The sequence below is a fragment of the Dendropsophus ebraccatus genome, chromosome 2, assembly GCF_027789765.1.
Source record: "Dendropsophus ebraccatus isolate aDenEbr1 chromosome 2, aDenEbr1.pat, whole genome shotgun sequence".
Classification (NCBI taxonomy): domain Eukaryota; kingdom Metazoa; phylum Chordata; class Amphibia; order Anura; family Hylidae; genus Dendropsophus; species Dendropsophus ebraccatus.
Window position 1 is genome coordinate 117,107,352 of NC_091455.1, and position 24,654 is coordinate 117,132,005.

At 40.5% G+C, this 24,654-nt stretch overlaps 1 protein-coding gene across 3 annotated transcripts in view; it reads left to right on the plus strand.

Annotated features, from left to right (window-relative positions):
- Positions 1 to 24,654, plus strand: part of GABBR2 (gamma-aminobutyric acid type B receptor subunit 2) — a 505,458-nt gene that overhangs the window by 454,393 nt on the left and 26,411 nt on the right. The gene's annotated exons all lie outside the window — the stretch shown is intronic.

Genomic DNA, 24,654 nt, shown 5'->3' on the forward strand with positions numbered 1-24,654 from the left:
TTCATTCCATGGGAAAAATATGTTAGGATTGTTTGTGCTTCATGTGTTCTGTATAGGAATAAGCTCTTGTAACTGGGTCCTTCATTGTGTGTTATTAATATCCGTTTGATATCAGGATAGAATTTTAATAGCCATATGTAATTTCTCTACATTGTGGACTGAACCTACTGTATTACTCTGTTTCCTCAATGTGTTTGGATCTCATTATTGGTATATCAGTCTAGATATTAGGTTTGAATCCAGTAAAGGTTACAATTTCATGGTAACACCTTGCAGTGGTATACTAGTTGGGAAAGATAATATCATTATTTTGGTTTAGTCTGCTATTATGTGGGGTTTTTTTTTAAACTTGTTTTATTGAAGTTTGTACAAAGTTATGTTTTACAAACAGTATTGCAACAAGTGGAGTACAGTCCACATAAGTGTAGATGCACAAACAATACATATTCCACCAGATCATACAAAAATCTTCATAAAATTCAGAAAGTGATGAAGGATAACAAATAGGAGTCAATAAATTGGTTTCCAGTCAGAGCCATAGACGTGCTCGCATCCCTCCAAAAAGAACAAAAAACATTGCTTTAGGTAACCACATCTCTCACCCCTATAGAACGCATGTACTGATTAGGTGTATAATTGGTCAAGGGGGAAGCACACCACCAACCCCATACTTTTTGAAATTTGCCCTTACACCCCCTGTTCTTATAGGTCACATATTCATACGGTAATACAGCATTTGTAAGGGACAGCCATTTTCCTAACTGTAGGGGGCCTCGGGTCCATCCACCTGATAGCGACAGCTTTCCGAGCCATAAATAGGGCCTCCTTTAAGAATATCCTCTGGTGGTGAGGCCATTGGTCTTCCTCTAGTAAGCCAAATAAGCATACCCTTGGATCCAGGGGTATCCGTACGTCTAGGACCGACGACAACACATCTACTACCCCTTCCCAAAAAGTCTGGACTAACCCACACGCCCACATCATGTGCCAAAAGTCAGAGTTTGCGGCACGGCATCTATGGCACTCTGTGGTCGGGTACCTCCCTATTTTGTGTAACCGTATGGGTGTCAGATAGCTCTGGTATGTGATATATAGCTGAATAATTTTATTGTTAGCAGCGGGTGACACATATATGTGGGAAGATAACATGTCCAGCCATTCATCATCAGTTATATCGGGAATTGTGGCCTCCCATTTACTCTTCACGGACACAGTCTCCATCTCGATTTTAGATCGTATGAAGTAAGAATATATGGCCGAGATGAGTCCCCGTGGGCCTTGTGACCTAATGATACCTATTAATGGAAACTTGGAGAACGGTCTACCAGTTTGTGGGAACTGACTAGTGAAAGCATGTTTAAGTTGCATGTATCTATACATCGCCTCCCTTAGTATGTCATGTTTAGATTGAAGAGTCTGGAATTATTTGAACCCCCTATCATCATACACGTCCCTAATAAAACTCACACCCTTCCCAATCCAAAACGTTGGTTCCAGAGCCTCGGTTAAATGGTTAAGCTGGGGGTTATACCATAACGGCATATCCATCATAGTATCTGAATAACCCAACAGTTTTTTAGTTTCCTTCCAAACCGGAGCTGCTAATTTGTGTAATGGAAGCAGTTTCGTCCCTCTAGGCATTCCCCCCTCCAGAACAGGCCACAAGTGTCTTAATCCCAAGTAGTGGGCGAGATGATGCTCTCTGTTCGGCAGAATCCCGGCCTCTACCCATGTATGTAAATACTGTAACTGTCCCGCCAGATAATATAAAAAGATATCTGGCAAAGCCAGTCCCCCCAGATCTTTGGGCCTCTGCAGAGTGGATTGCTTCAATTTAGATCTATTTGATCTCCAGATAACGGATGAAATAACAAGTGTAAGCGTTTAAAGAAATATAACGGAATTGGGGTTGCTGTATGTTCTATAATGTATAAACATTTAGGTAATATAATCATTTTAATAAGATTTATACGGCCGGTAACCGCCAAAGGTAGTGACCCCCAGTTACTAAATTTGGCCTTAACATAGTCTAGTAAGGGGAAAACATTAGATGCTAAATCATTTACAGAGGACTTGTTGATAATAATCCCCAAGTATTTGAAACTTTGCACTACCTTCAAGTCGCACACAACGGGGCCCCATCCCCCCTCCCGTAGCGGCATAAAGAATGATTTGTTCCAATTTATTTGGAGACCGGAATACACCCCGAACTGTTCAATGATATGGATAGCAACAGGCAAGGTGTCCCTGGGTTCACTCATAAATAATACCATGTCATCTGCATAAAGACCAATTCGGTCTTCTCTAATGCCATAACTCCTTTATATATCCTAGATTGTCTAATCATTAGGGCGAGGGGTTCAATAGCTACCGCAAACAGGAGGGGGGACAAGGGGCACCCCTGCCTAGTCCCTCTAGAAAGACCAAAGTATGGGGATAGTAGTCCATTAACTAGAATGTTAGCCCTTGGTGAGGAGTATAGTATAGTGACCCATTTAATGAATACAGGCCCAAATCCGAATCGCTTGAGAACCTCTATAAGATATATCCAATTCGACTGAGTCGAAGGCTTTAGCCGTATCTAGGGACGCCACTGCCCAGTCTGCACCTCGTGCCTCCCCCACCTGTACTACTGATTGTACCGGCCTGATGTTTTCGGACGTGGACCTGCCTGGCATAAAGCCTGACTGATCAGAGTGTATAATGCTTAATATTACCTTATTTAGTCTATTGGCTATAACTTTATATGCTCCTACAACACCACACGCCTGCCCAGGCTACTAACAGATATCCCACCAAAAAGAGGGCTACAATACTCATGTAATTCAAAAATACAATGTTTTATTATGTAATCAAAAAATATGAGTTAAAATTATGCACAGAACAAAGTAAAAAATTCCTCACACAGGATACATCACAGCCACATAGTTATATTTACAGGAGGATATGTATACACGAGGCAGGCATACAATCACAAACCCTAGTGGGTAACAACGTTTAAAAAAGACTATAATGTCTATTGCACTGCCCCCAGTTAAAGTGCAAAACTACCTCCTCTATATCCTACAATCCAAAAGTGCAAGTGCCCGAAATGTAAACCATAAACAAGGATTGCAGAGTAATGGCTGGCGATATTACCTGTCACACTGTGTGTAGATACACCTCCAACGCCATCCGTGATCAAGCCAGGACGCGAAACGCGCATTGGAGGTGTATCTACACACAGTGTGACAGGTAATATCGCCAGCCATTACTCTGCAATCCTTGTTTATGGTTTACATTTCGGGCACTTGCACTTTTGGATTGTAGGATATAGAGGAGGTAGTTTTGCACTTTAACGGGGGGAAGTGCAATAGACTTTATAATCTTTTAAACGTTGTTACCCACTAGGGTTTGTGATTGTATGCCTGCCTCGTGTATACATATCTTCCTGTAAATATAACTATGTGGCTGTGATGTATCCTGTGTGAGGAATTTTTTACTTTGTTCTGTGCATAATTTTAACTCATATTTTTTGATTACATAATAAAACATTGTATTTTTGAATTACATGAGTATTGTAGCCCTCTTTTTGGTGGGATATCTGGCTATAACTTTAGTAAGAATTTTATAGTCTAAATTCAAAAGCGAGATGGGATGTGTTTTTCATATATTGGTAATGATGGACACATTAAGATTCTAACATACATAATGAAAACAAAATATGGAGACCAAATAAGGGGCCAGCTGTCCTAAAATAAAGCAATCTCTCCTGAAATGAAGACTTTGCATATAACAATTTCTATTACAAAATGACTGCTTCGAAACCTTGGATGTTCTTCAAAATAACATACACTTCTAAAAAGAGGCCAAATATGAAGACAATCTACAGTATCTTAATTAGAACAGTGACTCTTGAAATGAGCGCTTGTCACTTTATAGTTTAACAGTTGGCCCTCGCTAGTGTTTTAAACACTGTAAATCTACTGATACATATATATTGCAGTGAAATGACAGAATCAGGGATTTTATCAAATCCCAGGAAATGATGAAATGACCAAGCAGTTCCATCATTTCCCTAAAGAAAATCAGGTATTTGATCAAATAAATGAATTCTATCATTTACCCTGCGACATAAAATTTGCTTACTGTATTGCCTCTCTGCTCCCCCAGCCTGTCCGCTCTGCTCCCCGTCCGCTCATTTCCCCTGCAACATAGAAGTTGCTTACTGTATTGCCTCCTACTCCCCCAGCCTGTCCACTCTGCTCCCCGTCCGCCTCCGTCGCCATTTGCCTGCGGGGAGGGTCGGGGAGGAGTTCCTTCGCCATCTTGGTCCTCCTCGCCATCCACCCGCTTGCTGCTGTGGTGCCTGCTGGGAGGTATGTCGCAGGGAGGGAAATGATAGAATTCATTTAATCATTTTCCTGAAAGGGGAACTGTTCAGGGATTTAATCAAATCCCTGACTTTCTGCAGGAAAATAATGGAAAGGCTTGGTCATTTAATAATTTAATCATTTCCCGGGTTTTGATCAAATCCCTGGATTCTATCATTTCACTGCAACATTTTATATTATATATAGTAAATCTGTTGGCTGTCCCTTACTGATATATTGTAAATCTATTGGCTGGTTCTTACCATATGTAAAAAATCGAAAACAAAATGGTGGACAAACGCTAGGAATACTAGCAAAAAAGTATTTATTGTGGTGCTTTAAACTATGTACAGTGAAGATTCCCAGATAGGTAGCCGGGAATTACACAAGGAGGGAAAAACAGGTATAGTACAAACAGGTCTGCCTATTTCGCCCTGCCTCAAAAACTAAGGAACCGCTAGGATAGGGCGTCCCCCTTGCCCAGCGGAGCCAAATCCCTGCACTAAGGTGGAGCTATTCCCACCTGTTCAGGTCGTGTGAAGATGAGACTTCAGCAAATAATCTAATGGATCAGTAATAGGTCTGTAATTTCTCTACCGGATAAGTGATAGGTCTATTATTGCTCTACTGGGTAGGTGATGGAGCCGTTAGTATGTACTGTATGGTCGTTGGTAACTGTCAATGAGTCGGAGCTGTCCATTCCTACTACCTCACATCCACCCTGTACACCCAAACGGGACTACTAGGGATACCAACTTATCTCAGGCCATCACCGGACATCAGTACCCTGTGGTATCTCCTATACAACTGAAATAACAGACCAGGTGTGTCTCCATAACCCTACTAACACTATCCGTGCTACACTGGGCCATAACACCCTGATCTACAAGTATCTACCATTCTGTGACTGCTCCACTGCACGACCCACAAGTATCTACCATTGTGTGACTGCTCCACTGCATGATTATCATCAGTGACTAGGCTCTATCTAGGAGCCCGAATACATCTACACGACTATACTACTTACACTATCTAAAGGAACTTCCTATGCTCCGCATATGAGATTACGCTCTATCCATGACTGTGTGACCCGTGACCGGGCTCCTCTTATGCAAGATCATCCCTGATGAACCCAGAAGACTGCTATCTCTGTTGGGGGAAACGCGTCGGATGACATGTTGGATATGAAGCTTAAACCGACTCATTGACAGTTACCAACGACCATACAGTACATACTAACGGCTCCATCACCTACCCAGTAGAGCAATAATAGACCTATCACTTATCCGGTAGAGAAATTACAGACCTATTACTGATCCATTAGATTATTTGCTGAAGTCTCATCTTCACACGACCTGAACAGGTGGGAATAGCTCCACCTTAGTGCAGGGATTTGGCTCCGCTGGGCAAGGGGGACGCCCTATCCTAGCGGCTCCTTAGTTTTTGAGGCAGGGCGAAATAGGCAGACCTGTTTGTACTATACCTGTTTTTCCCTCCTTGTGTAATTCCCGGCTACCTATCTGGGAATCTTCACTGTACATAGTTTAAAGCACCACAATAAATACTTTTTTGCTAGTATTCCTAGCGTTTGTCCACCATTTTGTTTTCGATTTTTTACATGTCTGTACTCCAACAATGGGGACTAGAATATATCTCTAACTATCTTGGAAGACTGCACGACTAATTTGTTTGTTGGTTCTTACCATAGTAAGGGATAAGATGGCAAGTCTAACATAACCCGGGCGGTGGGCACTGAATGGTAAGACATGCAGGGGTTGTGTAAGTAACATAGGAAAATTGAGGGTGATTTAATGTGCCTAAACAATATGCTAATAGTACTGGTGACTGGGTTATGAATGTTCACAACAGAATTCTAGATGGTGACCACCACATAACAAGGCAACCAGGACAAGTAGGCTAGTTATCCTGTCTTTGTCCGGCAACAGATGGATTAAAGAGAAAGTGTATGGAGTAGAAAGTTGGGCATGAGTCTTCAGTCTTTCTATGGATCCTCCCTACTAGCTGCCACTAATCGGCTATGTTCACACAACGTCCTAAAAAGGCAAAAAGCGTTCGCTTTTTGCGTTTAAAAAGACGTTTGTTATTACATCATTTTAATATGCTTGACTAAAATGCATTGAAGTCTGTGGAATAACGGATGTCTTTTTCACACATTGTATTGAATGCGTCCGCCTCAAAAAACGTCCGTTATTCAATACAATGTGTGAAAAAGACGTCCGTTATTCCATGCTTCAATGCATTTTAGTCAAGCATATTAAAATGATGCAATAACGGACATCTTTTGAAACCCAAAAAAGGGATGTCTTTTTCCTTTTTAGGATGTTGTGTGAACATAGCCACCCAGTGACAGAGATGTTTTTATCCATGGAGTCTAGGATTTGGTACGTTCATGTAGCCAATTTTTTGCACTTTTGCTTTTTTCTCTTTATTTGCACTATAAGGCTATGTTCACACAACGTTTTTTTCAGCTCCGTTTAAAATGACGTCCGTTATCTTGAGTTTAATATAACGGACGTTTTTCGAAGCCTGGCATCCACTGCAATGACGGGTGTTTGCTAGAGATGAGCGAACCTCGAGCATGCTCGAGTCGATCCGAACCCGAAATTTTGGCATTTGATTAGCAGTGGCTGCTGAAGTTGGATAAAGCCCTAAGGCTATGTGGAAAACATGGATATAGTCATTGGCTGTATCCATGTTTTCCAGACAACCTTAGAGCTTTATCCAAGTTCAGCAGCCCCAGCTAATCAAATACCGAACGTTCGGGTTTCGATCGACTCGAAACCCAACCCGGTTTGCTCATCTCTAGTGTTTGCACATTTTTTTCGTTTGGGATTACTAATTGCCCTTTGGGTGTGGCTTAATTGAAAAATCCATTGAATTTAATAGTAAAAACAGAGAAAGAACAGTGACAATAGAAGAACTGTGTGTGAACAACTAATAAAAAACGTCCGCTATTTGCAAAAAACATCCAAAAATAATGTTTATGTTGATTATTTTGACGTCCGCAGCAAAAACGTCCGTTTTTCAATGCATTGTGTGCATAGGACGTCCGTCCCCATTGACTTCAATGCAATTGCATTGGTCGGTTAAATTTCTGCAAAAACTGACGTCTTTTTAAATAGCGAAATCGGATGTTTTTTCTCCATTTTTGACGTTGTGTGAACATAGCCTAAAATTGAAAAAAAAGGAATTTGTTTTCATTTCAGGGAGTTACCTATTTACCCTATGGTAAAACTGACAGGTTATTTATGTTACTCAAGTACAATTATGATATGAAACTTGTGTAACTTTTATTTGACAACTTTAAAAAAATTAAAACCTTTTCAAAATAAAACTAAATGTGTTTAAAATAGCTCTATTACCATCTTTATAACACTTTTTTTTTTATAGGACTATATGAGGTGTAATTTTTTGCACCATGATCTGTTCTTTCTATTGGTACCTTGATTGCATATATGCAACATTTGGATTACTTTTTATTAGAATTTTTCTGGGTTTAATGTGACCTAAATAGTCAATTTTGCACTTTGGAGGGTTTTTAGCCTTAGGCCGTTTACCGTGCGCAATCAGGAATGTGATAATTTAATTTGATAATTACGCACATGGCACTACCAAAAATATTTGTTTATTTATTTTTATTTATAAAATGGCAAAAGTGGGGTGACTTGAACTTTTATTAGTGTAGGGGATTATTTATAAATAAAAAGCAATGGATTGCTGAGCCAGGATCCCTGTCATTGCGACAACGCTGTGAAGAACAGATCGCCCTTCCGCCATTGCATTGCAGAGGGTGATCCGACCCACTAGACAACAGGGATGTGCTTTTCAATGCATTTAAATGCAGCTGTCAGGTTTGACAGCTGCATTTAAATGCTTAATTAGCCAGCGCGACAAGCTGCCCGTGTCGACTAATAGAGGTACTCCTTGGCTGCTGATAGTGGCCGGGTGCGATGTACATCATGACCTTAACGGCTAATATTAGTATTTATTTTTCATTCTGTCTGACCAGATTTGAAAACATTGGGCCTCATTTACTGACAATGTGTTAATTTTAAGCTGTCATTTGAGTCAGGTTTTTTTTTTCCCATGCCAAATTCATTAATGTAGAGCACACCCTATCTAAATCTGGAAGGTTTTTCAAAGGACAAAACTAAAACAAGACCATCCCGCTACTCTAAAAGTGGCTGGTTTTTAGAATAGAAAGCACAGGGAAAAAATGATGGTTTTCTTGGTAAATCTGTCAGCTGTGGTGGGTTAAAAAAAAACACCCACGACACGCCCACTACGCAGGTTTATGGATAAAAATGAGGGGTTTGTCGGGTTTGTGGACAAATTGTGTCACAAGCCTTTTGTGAATTTGTTGGTCCACTAAAAATGGACAAAACTTGACAATTTGTTGCTTGGAACAGCCCCATTGTATCTATGCATGAAGAGAAATCATTACTTGATGCTGCTCATTTTCCTGTAGATTGTATTGCAGCCACATATTAAAATGTTGCCATGGAAACCTCATCTTTGCAGTGCATTGAGAGTCTGAATACCCCATGTGAATAATCTGTCACATTTTAGGGAATTTTTGTGTCCCAATTGGATTTTAGCTAACCTGTGTTAATGTTATATACTCTAATAATTAGATTTTTGCCTTCAGGGTGAAATTTACATATTAAAAATCCCTTAACCTTGAGTAATGATGTTTATGCTCCTAGCATATGAAGACATGTAGAAGTGGAAGTTCCCTGCCTTTCTAGCCTATGTTAGTAAATACAGTGGTCCCTCAACATATGATATTAACCCCTAGACGACCCTGGACGTAGGGTTACGTCATGGAAGTCTGTCCCCAGACGACCCATGACGTAACCTTACGTCCTGGGTGTTTCTCCCGCTATGAAGCGTGCTCCGGAGCGGAGCGCGCTTCACAGCAGGTGGGGTCTGGCTGCAAACAGCAGCCGGGACCTCACCGGTAATGACACGCTGCAGCGATCGCGCTGCCGCGTGTCATTAACCCCTTAAACGCCGCGATCGTGGCGCGACCGCAGCGTTTAAGTGTAAGTGACAGGGGGAGTCCCCTGTCACTTACCGATCGGGACCCCCGCAGTGTGACTGTGGGGGTCCCGATCGTTGAAACGGACTGCCGGAGGTCTCTTACCTGCCTCCGTGCGGTCCGATCGGCGATCTGCTACACTGAGCCTGCACAGGCAGGCTCAATGAGCAGATCGCCGATAACACTGATCAATGCTATGCCTATGGCATAGCAATCATCAGTGTATAAATCAAAGTAGTGAATGTAAAAGTCCCCCAAAGAGACTTCAAAAGTGTAAAAAAAAAAAGTTCAAAACACTATTACACTACCCCAAAGCCCCTCCCCCAATAAAAGTCTAAATCACCCCCCTTTCCCATTATATAAATAAAACATATAAAAATAAATAAATAGATAAACATATCATATACCGTAGCGTGCGTAATTGTCCGATCTATTAAAATATAACAAGCGTCATTGTGATCGGTGAACGGCGTACACGAAAAGAGGGGAAAAAGTGCGCAGATTACCGATTTTATGTTACATTATATATTAAAAAAAATCAATAAAAAGTGATCAAAACGTCCGATCTTCACAAATATGGTATTAATAAAAACTAGAGATCATGGCGGAAAAAATGACACCCCATACAGCCCCGTAGGTGAAAAAATAAAACCGTTATAAGCGTCACAATAGGCCCATTTTATTAATAATTAATTGCCAAAAAAAAGGATTTCATAAAAAAAATATATATAACATTAGAGAATCTGTGTAACCTGCATATGGTTGTGTTCGGACTGACCTATAGAATAATAGTGTCATGTCGCTGTTACCATATAGTGCATTACGTAGACACAGGAACCCCCCAAACGTTACCATATTGCATTCTTATTTACGATTTCACCTATTTATATCTTCATAAATAATATATTTGGGATTCCATCATACATGTTATGGTAAAATGAATGACGCCATTACACAGTACAACTATTTCTGTAAAAAACAAGCACTTACATGGCTTGTAGATAGAAAACTGAGAGTGCTGGAGCTCTTAGAAGGGGAGGAGGGAAAAACGAAAACACCAAGATCAAAATTTGCGCGGTCCACTGGGTCATTTTGGGCCTGGTCCTCAAAGGGTTAATTGGTTCCAGGACGACCATTGTATGTTGAAAGTATTATATGTTGAAACCAAAATTCTATGCAATACAGGATATGTAGTATCACCCTGTACTCTGCAGAATCACTACAAGACAGCCAACCAGTGCATGCATTTCAGTAATACTGGGGTTTTATCTGTAAAATGCCCAGTTTCATTGGTTGATCATCTAGTTATTCACATGTGCCACAGATCCGGACTGTCCATAGCATTGTATGTTGAGTCTGGTCTCAAGTTATGATGGTCCATTGTATGTTGAAAATATTGTATCTTAAGGCCATTGTAAGTTGAGGGATCACTCTACTTATATTCCCTATTAAAACAATTATGAAACCTCTTTGCTTATAGCTGTGTGGTGTGCCAACCTCAGTTAACACACTTAGATGACTACATTGCTAGCTGGGTGTTAGGAGCTAGGGGTATGTCCCTATACAACAGGATAGTATGATTTGTTAGACCGTGTCAGGTAGAGTCTTTTCTGCAGCTGGTAACACTCAGTTATCTATTTAGTCATACATTTCTAGTAAGAATAACATTGGAATGGCTCAACACAAAGGGGGAGATTTATCAAACTGGTGTAAAGTAGAATTGTCTCAGTTGCCCCGAGCAACCAATCAGAATTGACTGGGGCCGTGCATGGTAACCGAGCAGCAGTTAAAAAAGGACCGCAACATCCCCGCACCGGCACCGGGCTATTGATGTAAAGATCTTAAAGTGATTTACCTGCTGGTACATTCGCTTTAATGTTATGTTGCTTTCTGTAAGTTGACGAGGCACCAGTACAATATATGTGTACTGTGTACAATATATGTCCATGTATATGTGTGTGTCTAATGTTTTTGTACTATATGCATGTAATGTGGTGGTGTATTAGATAGCATTACTATATATGTGTGTAGTATAGAGGTACAGTATGATGGACATGAATGATATATTGACACTATTTTTGTACGACTCTTAATACACACTTTATTACAGTGTAACTTTGCTACCACTACTTATATATACACCTATAAAACCTAAGGCTATGTTCACACAACGTATGTTTTTGTAAAAGTACGGCCATTGTTGCAATCGGCAACAACGGCTGTACTTTGTACAAGAATATATATATGTTGCCTTGCTTTCTATGGGATCCCAGGCGTGGCGTATACACATAGTATACGCTCTGGCCTGGATCCTTCGCTGCGCCGCAAAGAACTGATATGTCAGTTTTCTGCGGCCACTATTGAGCAACCAGCTGCAGCTGCACGCTCAATAGTGTGCAGTGGAGAGTTCTAATGCGGATGCGCACGGATGCGCCCGCATCAGAACTCTGCAGCAGGAAAGATAATCTGGCTGGTACTGCAGTACCAGCCGGGATGATCTTTTCAGAGACCGGCCGTTCCATGACCCTGCCGGGTCACAAAACGTTCGGTCTTATACATTGTGTGAACATGGCCTAAATTTGTAAATTCAACCTTTAGAGAAGAGCGAGGAAGCTTTTCCATAGTAGCCATTCCTATTGCAGCTGTCAGTGTTCGTATACCGTAGCCACATTTTTTCATAACAAGGATGAATATTTTAGGCACTTGTGCTCCTGGGTTTCTTCTCTATCTCTGAAAGCATAATGATGCCTATTATTAAGAGTTATAATTTTACATGGTGTGTGTAAAGAGGAAATAAAATGATTTACAGCTTTGATGAGTGGAAGAATTTAACATGACACCTCGTAATCCTCCAACATATGCAGGAAACATAACTTTATCACATCCTGCAATTATGCAGACACTTGGCAATAAATATCTACCACTATTATCTGGACTAAGTCGATGCTTGTTACAATGTGGCCATTAAGAATAATGATGGTGCTAAAAGCATACACTCTGCAGAGAATATAAGACTAATTAGCAGCAATGCTGCAGTGTAGATTACAGCTTTATATTTACAGGCTACGGATGAGAATACCACAGGGGCTGCTGTTGCAGTGCTAAGGGTTGCATTATAATTTGTTTTCAAGGCGTTAGACAACATTATCATAATATGATACAGAAGGGTTATGAGGTGTGATATTAAATTCTTCTACTCATCAAAGCTGTTAAGGTAGCTATAGGCCCGTTAGCTTAACATCTAAAAATACATATAAAAATAATGATAAAACTGTACAAAAAGAGAATTATTGATCACCTAAAAACCAACAACTTGTTTGCCCCAAAACAGCATGACTTTATGGAGGGCAGATCATGTCATTAGATGAAGGTGATGCCATAGATATCTAGATTTTAGCAAAGCCCTCGATATAGTTCCACATAAAGAGCTCAGAAATTGGTTTTGAAAAATTAAACTTAAAAGCTGAATAGTTCCGTGGGCCTAGCAACAGGACAACAACCCCAAATATACAGCCAGTGTCAAGAGTTATTGATTCTAAGGGTGCATTCACACGTACAGGATCCACAGCAGATCCGCAGCAGATTTGATGGTGCAGATTTGATGCTGTGTTCAGTTATTTAGATGAAATCTGCTGCGGATATGGCACGTGTGAACGTACCCTATGGCTATATTCAATCATAGTATTTCACTCAGTATTTGGTCAGGAATGGAACTGACAGAGAAAAAATATAATGGAAAGATTTGCAGTTTTTGTGTTTTGGTTGCAAAAATACTGACCAGCCTTTTACTGTAATTTTTTTTAAGGGCCAAACCAGCTTTTTTGGGTGGAAAAGAAGAGATAATTGTGAACAGATAAAAACAATTGCAATATCAGGTCCCAAATAATGAGCATATTAATTCTTTTGACAGTTGTAATAAATTGTGGAAGTTATTCTATATAGTGTGTGCACTGCCGGACAATTTCTCTTCGGCTTCAATGGGGCATATTACTATATGGAAAATCTGGCCGTAATATTACCTAAAAAATGTGGTTGTAATTTCCTTTTTTTTTTTTACATTGTTTGAACATTCTCAAAAAAGCTTCTTTTTTTGCAATGCGATTTTAGTAACATATTTACTTTATGGTTAATGTTGTAACGATTATGATGTGTGTGTGTGTGTGTGTGTGTGTTGCTACATTTGCTCTGATTCTCTGAAAGCATGATAAATGTGATCATCCTGAAGTTATAAGGCTCAAGAAAAATAGTGGAAGAATCAGTGTATCTAATGGCATGGCTGTTATTATATCAGTAATAGTGGCTACTATTGGACCTTAGGTTTCACTGAGCCAGTCCTGTAACTAAAATACCAAAAGCATGTGACACTTTAATCATTAGTGGATCACAATTACAACATTGTGTGAATGAGACATAAGAGGTTTGCTACTGAAAGTCATGCTATGGATAAAGAATATAGTTTGACCACATGTTTTATTTGTTGTTTTAGCTGAATGTTTCAAGTGATGCACTTGGGTTGTAAAGGTAAAATCTGTGTACAGTATAAGACCCGTCCAAAATGGAGTCTTTATTAGTAAATGTGCTAATGTATGTAGCAAATTGATTTAAACAATGGATGAGGTTGTAAATGGTAGCTAACGAACTAAGACCAGGAACCACAGAACAGGATATGTGGTGTAACAAAGTGGAAAAGAACTGTTTAATGGATTGGATTAGGAGTACAACATGTCAGAAGGATTGATATAATGGTATGTTATTGACAAAAAAATAAGTACCATACATCATGGAAAAGAAATGCTTTTTATAGGATTAGGAAGCACAAATTTGCTTATAATGTAAGGCGACATACTGCAAGTTTGTTGATGTTAACAGTATCTGTTGGACCCCCACTGACTTACAGTGGTGTCAGCTATGTGAAGCGCAAAAAAAGGGCTGGGTGCTGTACTATTCTTGCCATCAAATGAGCTACAAGCAAGGTTCTTCAAGGGATCCTCTGATGGCAGTCAGTGTATGCACAGCTTAAATGGGATGAAATAGGATTCCCATCCTGCTGCATTCTGTTACCATCTACTTAACAAAAATCACAATCTGTCAAAGTCCTGACATGAAAAAGAAGCCGGTCTCATTTTTACATTCTGTTTTACAGATTTGACATGAAAAATGGGAAAATACACATATATTTTATAACTTTTACCTGTTGTATTGTCAAAGTTGATTTACATTAAAGTGACAATATCAGCAGGTTCTTCCCAGAGAACCTGCTGATATACCCCAGTAGCTGTCTCCCTCAGTAGTATATGGCAGTTAGTTTCAACCCTCTCCTCCCCCGCATTGTTTGGAAAATGGCTAAATGCTCTTATGCAAATTACTTGCTTAAGAGCATTTAGGACGTTGCTTGGGGCTGGAGAGCATTGCTGTGCCCCGCCCAGCCCGTCCCCCTCCCGTCCCGCCCACTATGCATATTCATAACTGCATAGTGGGCTCTAGGGGACTGAATCCCGACCTCCCTTGGGTCCCTCAGGACGTACTTATAAGATAGACTTATACTTACGTCTTGAGGAACCTAGGCGGCCCAGGGGATTCACGCATGCAAAGAAAGCAGCCAGTCTCCAAATGGACTGCTTTCCTGCGCAGCCAGTGTGTATAGAGCCCACTATGCAGTTATGAATATGCATAGTGGGAGGGAGCGGGAGGGAGCAGGAGGGGTCGGGCTGGGCGGGGCACAGCAATGCTCTCCGGCCCTGAGCAACGCCCTAAATGCTCTTAAGCAAGTAATTTGCATAACATGATTTATTTATTTTACAAACAATGCGGAGGAGGAGAGGGGTGAAAGTAATAGCGATATACTACTGAGGGTCACAACTACTGCAGCATATCCACAGGTTCTTTGGGAAGAACCTGATGAAAGTGCCGCTTTAATCTATGTATTATGAAGTCCCTGTTTTCTTCGATTCTATAATTACTCATTGACTTATTTCATGGTAGTCATGTTAGACACTGTAGATAAAAAGTCAACCATTTTACGTATAAAATGCAGGTGCCCTAAATAGTAGTAAACCCTCTATAATGTCTAAAGGCTTAATGAAGACAATGCCTATCTGGGGGTAAACTGAGAAGAGGAGTCTATGATTTTCATTCTTTAACCCCTATCTAGCCGATAATTGCAGATCTTTGTACCGAATTGAAAGACTGGAAACATAATAAACTGACTAACCCTAGAGCAGAGAAAACATGAACTGTGGAGTGATCATCCCTGCGTCTCTATCTGGCAGTCTGATGTGTTAGTGCACTGTGCCAACAATTTCATAGATAAGGAATTAATCTATAGGGTTGGTTTTTCAGAAATTTGACCTTTGTCTGTTAAAGCCCTATTAAACTGAGCGATAATCCGACAATTCCACAGATTATCGCTCTGTATAATAAAGAAAATGGTCATCGACTAATTGTGTCGTTTAGCCCAGCCCAAAAATTACTGGCCGCCAGGTGTACATCACTACACATACCATGTAATAAAAAAAAATGAATACATTTTGTACATACCTGTCCATGATCACCAGTGTTCTCCTCACTGCTGCCCACAGCTGCCGCTGGAACTTCAGAGCCAGTCTCCGAAGTAACAGGCCGCTCAGCCAATCACTGGTTGAGACGGGAACGCCCGTCCTTAATTTCATTGAAGAGATATCCGAATGCTTTAGCATTCCAAGACATCATGGACATGTATACACTTCTAATTTTGTGGAAGCAGTTTAGTTTCTGCCCTTTTCTGTTCCAGCAAGAGTGTGCCCAGTGCACAAAGTAAAATCCATAAAGGCATGGCTGTGTGTGATTGGTGTGGAAGTACTTGACAGGTCAACACAGAGTCCTGACCTCAACCCTATTAAACACATCTAAGCTATGATGCCACAGTTTCTGGCCTTTTTGCAGCCGTTTTTTTTTTTGGGGGGGGGGGAGGGGGGCAATGATCATTTTGGCACCAAAACACTGCATTTTGCTGCCAAAATGATTGCCACCAACAAAAAATGGCAGTGAACAAAAAAAAAAAGAAGTTGTAGCAACATAGTCTTAAGAATGAACTAAAGAGATTTAGGCCATCTTGTCAAACAGCAATGTCTGACCTAATAAATGTTCTTCTGGCTGAATTGGCAAAAGTTCTTAGAGACACACTCTAATAACTGAAAGGGGGGGACCACACTGCATATTAATGCCCATGGACTTAGAATGGGATGTCCTAAATTCTCCTGTAGGACTATAGTGCCCATAGTATCAGACATAATTTAGAAATATCTTGTGCTCATCTTTGTTGGAATAGAGATTATTTACTATCTACTGTTTTTGCACAGCTCAGTGCTCTGAAAAGATAGATAGTTTGGAAGATCAGGGAAAACTGACTATCTTTATGTGAACACAATCTCTCCAGGGATATGGCTCAGTTGTCTTTATTATCCCCCACAGAGTGTTTATGCTGTGCATCTGAACAGGCTTCTTATCAAGTGGGCTCATTAACTCCCCTTATGAATTCATCACATTCTCTGTAGCCTTCCTAAGAATTAATTCAGCATCCATCTCCTGCAGGTGCACTGAGCATCTGCAGACATGTGCACCACAAATTATATAACAATATTTAGAGCAGCCTATAAAGATGATAAATGCAGTAAATTATTAACCTAAAAATGTTCATCTACAATAAAGGCAGCAGTAGACTGCAGCCTATTAATGTCATTAATAGCATAATAATGAAAACTGTTCTACTCGTTTGGAAAGGAAACATTACCAAATTTTGGGGCCATGCGACCTTATTTAATCAAATGGATTCACAGAGATCTGAGAAACAGATAACAATAGACAAAGTCATTTAGAAAGCCAGTGGTGCATTGCAATCCTAGCTATCACTTGCTAGTTCCTCTAGGCTGATTAATTGACGGTGAAGAAGACTGAAATGGGAGTAGAATGGCTTAATACTTTCAAAATATAAATGTTGTGGGTTTTTATTCTTTTGCTGTCACTCTGCTCCTCCCTTTCACCCCTGTTTACTTCCCTGCAGACATGATATGCCTGTACACCCACTGTATTCAGTCACTGGCTAAAGATGGTACAAGACCCATAAAGCCAGTGACTGGGCTGGTAACATCTGCAGGGAAGTAGCCAGTGTCTGGGCAGGTAACATCTGCAGGGAAGTAGCCAGTGTCTGGGCAGGTAACATCTGCAGGGAAGTAGCCAGTGTCTGGGCTGGTAACATCTGCAGAGAAGTAGCCAGTGACTGGGCTGGTAACATCTGCAGGGAAGTAGCCAGTGACTGGGCTGGTAACATCTGCAGGGAAGTAGCCAGTGACTGGGTTGGTAACATCTGCAGGGAAGTAGCCAGTGACTGGGCTGGTAACATCTGCAAGGAAGGAGCCAGTGACTGGGCTGGTAACATCTGCAGAGAAGTAGCCAGTGACTGGGCTGGTAACATCTGCGGGGAAGTAGCCAGTGACTGGGCTGGTAACATCTGCAAGGAAGGAGCCAGTGACTGGGCTGGTAACATCTGCAGGGAAGGAGCCAGTGACTGGGCTGGTAACATCTGCAGGGAAGTAGCCAGTGACTGGGCTGGTAACATCTGCAGGGAAGTAGCCAGTGACTGGGCTGGTAACATCTGCAAGGAAGGAGCCAGTGACTGGGCTGGTAACATCTGCAGAGAAGTAGCCAGTGACTGGGCTGGTAACATCTGCAGGGAAGTAGCCAGTGACTGGGCTGGTAACATCTGCAGAGAAGTAGCCAGTGACTGGGCTGGTAACATCTGCAGAGAAGTAGCCAGTGACTGGGCTGGTAACATCTGCAGAGAAGTAGCCAGTGACTGGGCTGGTAACATCTGCAGAGAAGTAGCCAGTGACTGGGCTGGTAACATCTGCAGGGAAGGAGCCAGTGACTTGGCTGGTAACATCTGCAGAGAAGTAGCCAGTGACTGGGCTGGTAACATCTGCAGTAAAGTAAACGAGAATAGGGTAGTGAAGAAACTAATTGTGTCACTGTCCCCTAATGTATCAGAGTGTCCTAATAAATAGTGCCAGTGTACCATGCAACCATACCCAAATGAACTTTGCAACAGTCCTCTAATGTCCCCTAGTCTACTGTGCCCCTGTCCTCTCTACTGTAGTATGTCCCTGCCCCCCTCTAGTGTACTGTGCCACTGCCCTCTCATGGTCTCTGTGCTACTCTTCCTCTGATAAACTGTGCCACTGTCCCCTATAATTAATGTATTGTTTAAAAACTACAAGTCTACAAGTCCCATCATGAACTGTCAGCAGAGCATGATAGGGGTTATTGCTCTGCAGCCTGTAGAGCGTCTGGCTGCAAAACTACAACTGTCATTGTGGACTGTGACCAATACATGAATTTGCATGTAGCTCGGGGGGGGGATATGCTCACCTTTCCCTTGCTCTCTCGCAATTGCAGCCTTTGTGACCCATATAGCTTTGCCACTGCTTTCATGCAGTCTAGGTATGATGACAACTGACACAGTATGGAGGTAGAGTGAATGCACCTGTGCAAGGTTGTTACCAAAAACCAGTGAGATTAGAATGTCCACTTCATCATGACTTATTGGAAAATAACATCTTGGTCAATAACAAAACAACATCTACTGTGCTGATCTATACAAATTAACTTGCGGTCTATCACATGTATGAAACCAGCCACTACATGTCATATGGAGATCACCAAAATCGCTCAGTTACTAATCAAAGTGGGTGGCCTTGTTTTTAACCCTTACGATTGTGGACTATTCAGGTAGAATCCTAATAGTAATACATACAACTGTGCCATATCGTTATACATAAAAAATAAATTACAGAGGCCAAACCATTGGCAGAAACAGATATCTAGATGACTATGAGAAAATCGGAATAACACATATACATGGAACGGGGAGTATAGAAACATGTATATGGCAGTATCAGATGATAAAACAGAATGAGGCAAGTATTCCCCCGTCAGAAAATATCAAAGGACAGCTTTATGCATCACTGTAAATAGACTTGCCATAGTTTTTGACAATTGCAAATACTGTGAAATAGGTCATACTACTTTGTTGGCTATAAATACCAGGTACAATATTGGCAATACAGCCCTGAGACTAGCGGGGCCAGACCGCTTAATAACACACATAACAAAGTTATATAACTTTGTAATGTGTGTTAATTGAGCGGAAAAACGAAAACGCTGCACTACCCCTTTGAGTAGCTATTGTTAAAGGGGTACTCCTTTATTTTTCACATATGGCCGGGGAGGGGTGGTTATGGATGCCGGAGGTCGCTTACCTCCCTGGTTCCAGCGCTGGGTCCCAGATCGTGGCGCCCTGTACCCCCATCCCCGCAGCTCAGCCATTCAGCGGCCCAGGCGGGACTCCGCTACGGCCGCTGGCCATATCTGAAAAATACGGCCGGAACGGAGTACCCCTTCAAAGAGTTTATTCATTCACATTAAAAAATGCAATAATGAGGGCATGCATGTATATTTACTTTTTGTATTACGCTATTCTATGTATGGAAAATTATTAAAAGATTTATTGCTGATATTATTGATGGTGTTGGTTGTTTTTTTTATGTATTCTGCTTTTGTGGTTATTACCCATGGACATAGATGACAATGGATAGGACCTGTCCCTTTTACATGAATGGGAAACACTACTGGGCATACTCTGTGAGCTTTGAAAAAGTAATTTTACAGGGTGGAGAGGTTGAGCTGGATGTTTGATCTATTTAAATCTCTACTGGTGTCATCTTTCACTGTAATACCAATCACTTATACAGCAGCCTACTCATCATTATCACAGACAGAACAGAAAGTCTCGGCTTACTTTAAAGAGTCACTGTCGTATTTTTTTTTTTTGCAGAAATCAATAGTCCAGGCGATTTTAAGAAACTTTGTAATGGGGTTTATTAGCCAAATCTGCCATTATCTGCATGTAAAAAGCCTTTTCCCAGGTCCCCCCCTCCTTCCTCTTTTTCATCCACTCTGAAAAATCTGAAAATTGTGACTTGTTGCAGGAGACGTACCCTGTCTGTTCTAGGGAGAGGGGAGGGGGGAGGAGGAAGGAGGGAGTTAGCCGGCAGCAGAAAGCAGATAACAGAGGATTACAGGCACGGAGCTGGGTGACAGCTGTAATCTGAGCTCAGACAGGTCATTGGTGATGGTCAGAACAGATAACGGGTGAGGGATTTGTAGATTAACTCTTTGTTGTCCTGTTTTGGTCTTTTCTTTAGCTCTCTCCATAGGAGAACAATGAAGACAGGGGGGAGAGCTTCAAACTGATTTTTCATGATAAAAATGCATTTTTCGGATAATAAACCCAATTACAAAGTTTTTTAAAATCGCCTGGACTATTGATTTCTGCAAAAAAAAAAATTCACGACAGTGACACTTTAAGGCCCTTCACAATTTCAGTATTATTTTAAAATAGTAAAATGAAAAATTCTCTAAAAAAAATATAAAAACTTTATTTAAACAATAGGTCATTTTCTAATGACACATTTTCTTCTTTAAGGCAAAAAATTTTATTCAGATTGAAATCAGTAAGAGGTGTATAAATGGAGATTAAGGCCATCTTGCCTTTAGAATCACAAGAACATTGGTGAATGTTCCTAGCCCCTTAAGCACTAAAGAGATTAGTGACAAGTAAAGTAACTGGAAATAAATACTTGCTGTCATATCATCTTTTAGTGAAATGTATTATATGCTTGGACAGAATGACTGCCACAAGGGAACGGTAACTGTCTTCTTTATGATTAAGGTCTTGCAGGTAATGGTATTGCCTCTAGCAGTGATGCTTTTAGACATATTTTTTATCCATTATTTTTTGTTATATTGATATCTGTATTTGCTAGAGTTCTAAGAATGCTGGTACCATGTTATCCCCATGCATGTTAGTCACATGATACAATTTCCCAACCCCTTATGTATTCAGTCCTTCATAGTAATTTGGTGATGTGTGTGTGTGTGTGTGTGTGTGTCAGGTGGCACGTCCTATTACACAAGAACTGTAGACTTTATCTTTTAATTTAGTTTACACTAAAAGTGACTGATTCAATACAACATAAGATTAGATTACATGAAGCAAAGCAGATGTAGCTTTTATTGATAACATTGCCTCTATTAGGTCAATTATGATATCACCACTATATTTCCCAGTGGCTCAAAGTTTACAAACACATTGTTAGAATTTTGCAGCATTGCCTCTAACCCTTTAAGGACAGGGTTAATTTTAATTTTTGCACTTTAGTTTTCCTTCTTGTGTTTAAAAAGCCATAACATTTGCATTTTTTCACTTATGAGCTCCTCTGCAACTCCAATTGTACTTTGTACCGACACACTTAAATATACTGTGAAACCAAAAAATAAATATTTGTGTGGTAAAATTGAAAAAAGAAAACTATTTTTTGAGTTTCAAGGGGCTTTTGTCTTTATGCATTCAACCAAGTTTTAAAATTGACATGTCATCTATGTTCCACAACTCAGTACGATTACAACGATACAACAATATAAAAATAATTTAAACTTTTTAAAAATTTATATTGTGTGTAAAATTGTTCTATTCTGATCCTTATTTTTTTGGTCTATTGGTCCTTTTTTGTGCCACGATTTGTACTTTGTATCAGTACCACACTTAAATGTGACTTTTTGATCATTTTTTATTCAAAATGTTCTTGATCTGATGTAACCAAAAATGTGCAACATTTTTTACGAGCTTTTGCGCTTATGCTATTTACTGTGCAAGGTATGTGATACTTTGATAGCAAATATGTTTACTATTTTTTTGTAAATTAATTATTTATTTAATAAATAGGAAAGAGGGGGTTGATTTAAACTTATTAGAGACTGGGATTTCATATGTATATACATATATATACTTTTTTTTAACAAATTTTTAGTTCACCTTGGAGACTTCAGTTGCATGGTTGCTCTTAGGGATCAATGTAGTACATATGCACTGCTTTGAGCCATGAAATCGGCACTCAAATGCTTCAGTCTGCTACAGACAGACTGAAGCAATCCTAGAGTCAGGCAACCTGGGACACATCACAGCTAGGTCATGGGTCCTCAAGAGGATAAATTTGTTTAACTTGGGTCAGACATTGTGGAGCCTTCCATGAGCTTCTTACAATAAGTTGCTAAAATTTTGACGCTCCTGACAGAACACATATAATTGAGGTTAGTGGGCCTTCATTCAATATTTTCAGTTCCGCTTATAACTTTTCTATGAGATTAGGGAAGGGATTTGTATATGTCAGTCCATTACTTTTACCTTGTAGACATTAAAGGGATATTCCAAACTCAACTAATATAGTTAATATGGTAGGACTTGACAAGTTAAATATTTTTGCCTGGTTTGCCTGGTTTTGTCAAGTTCAATGTTTTTCCTCCTTCTTCTGATATTCTTGAAATAGAGGGGCATTTATCACTATTGCGCACCTGGGGTAAATCATGATACAAATTTACAGCTGCTGGAAGTAGGTGTAGATTTGTTGCACTGGGCACAGGGCCAGCCGGGTTTACCAAGAGGTGTGCGCCTCTTAGTGAATCTGGCCTGGAAAAAAGGGGCAGGTCCTAACTTAAGACCAGCGTACTTGCATGCTGGTCTTAATAAATGTCCTTCTTAGTGTTTATTCTGTATATGTATACTATGTATAAATATGCATACTGTAGCTGTATTTATAGCAGCAGACCACTGCTTTTGAAACAGGGTGGTGGTCGGTAACCTAGACAATGAGCTGTCAACAATGGGGGGTGGGGAAGTGTGGCCATAGGAGGAGACAAGTTTGCTAAATTGATGTATTAGCAAAAATATTTAACTTGCCCTACAAGGCCTGCAATTTAGCTATGCTAGTTTATATGGGAATATCCCTTAAAGGGGTTATCCAGGGCTACAAAAACATGGCCACTTTCTTCCAGAGACAGCCCCACTTTTGTCTCCAGTTTGGGTGGGGTTTTGCTGCTCAGTTTCATTGAAGTGAATGAAGCTTAATTGCAAACTGCACCTGAACTGGAGACAAGAGTTGTGTTGTCTCTGAAAGAAAGTGTCCATGTTTTTGTAGCACTGGATAACCCCTTTAAAGCCGTTTTTCTCCACAGTTTTGGAAGTATGCTAGAAGTTAATGACCATTTGGAAGACTCAATTGCGTCCAAGCTTTAACCCCTTAACGACATGGGGCATACATTTACGCCCCCGCAGCCTGGGCGCAAACGGACGTAAATTTATACCCCGCTTGGTTACCGGGCTATGAGGGGGGTTCAGGAGTTTAAGTGTAAGTGACCGGACCATCTACGGTCACCTACCAATCAGGACCCCCGCAATGTGTCTGCGGGGGTCACGATCGCATGGCCTGACTGCTGCAGGTCCCTTACCTTCCTCCGTGCAGTCAGGTCTTGAATCTTCTGATAGAGTCTGCCACAGGCCCCTCCCCTAATAAAAGTGAAAATCACCCCCCCTTCCCATTGTCCATAAAACACATAAAAATAATAAAGTTAATTAACATATAATATACCATAACGTGCATAATCGTCCGATCAATTAATATAAAACAATATTGTTCCTGCATAGTGAACGGCTAAAAACAAAAAGTGGTAAAAAAAAAATGCAGAGATTGCTTTTTTTAAATTACATTTTATGTACTAAAAAAATAAATAAAAAGCGATCAATATGTCTAATCTAGAAAAAAATTTTACTAATAAAAACTAGAAATCATGGCGCAAAAAATAATGCCCCATTTGACCCCGTAGGTGAAAAAGTAAAAGCTCTATAAGAGTCACAATAGGGCCATTTTAAATACACCTATTTGCAAAAAAAAAGTTTTACTGCTAATAAAAATAGTAACACTGTCCTAATGCCATCTATTTTGTGAAGTATACTAGTCTCCCCTGCAGCAAACCCCCCACAACATGATGCTGATCCCTATGCTTCAGAATTAAGATGGTGTTTTTTTGGCTTGCAAACTTCCCCCTCTTTTTTTTTTTTTTCATACATAGCAAACTTTTCTCCAAAAAGTAAGTTCTCTGTCCCCATGTCCAGTTACAAACTGTAGCCAGGCTTAAGGCCCTATTCCACGGACCGACTGTGAGGAGCAAACAAGCGCTATTACACGCAGCGGCATCAAGCGGGTGAGTCTGGGAGGGGCCGCGGGGGGGCTGCCCCAAGGCCGATAATCGTTCCGTGGAATAGGACCTTTAGTATTGTGGTTTTGGAGCAGCAGCTTTTTCCTTTTTGAGAAC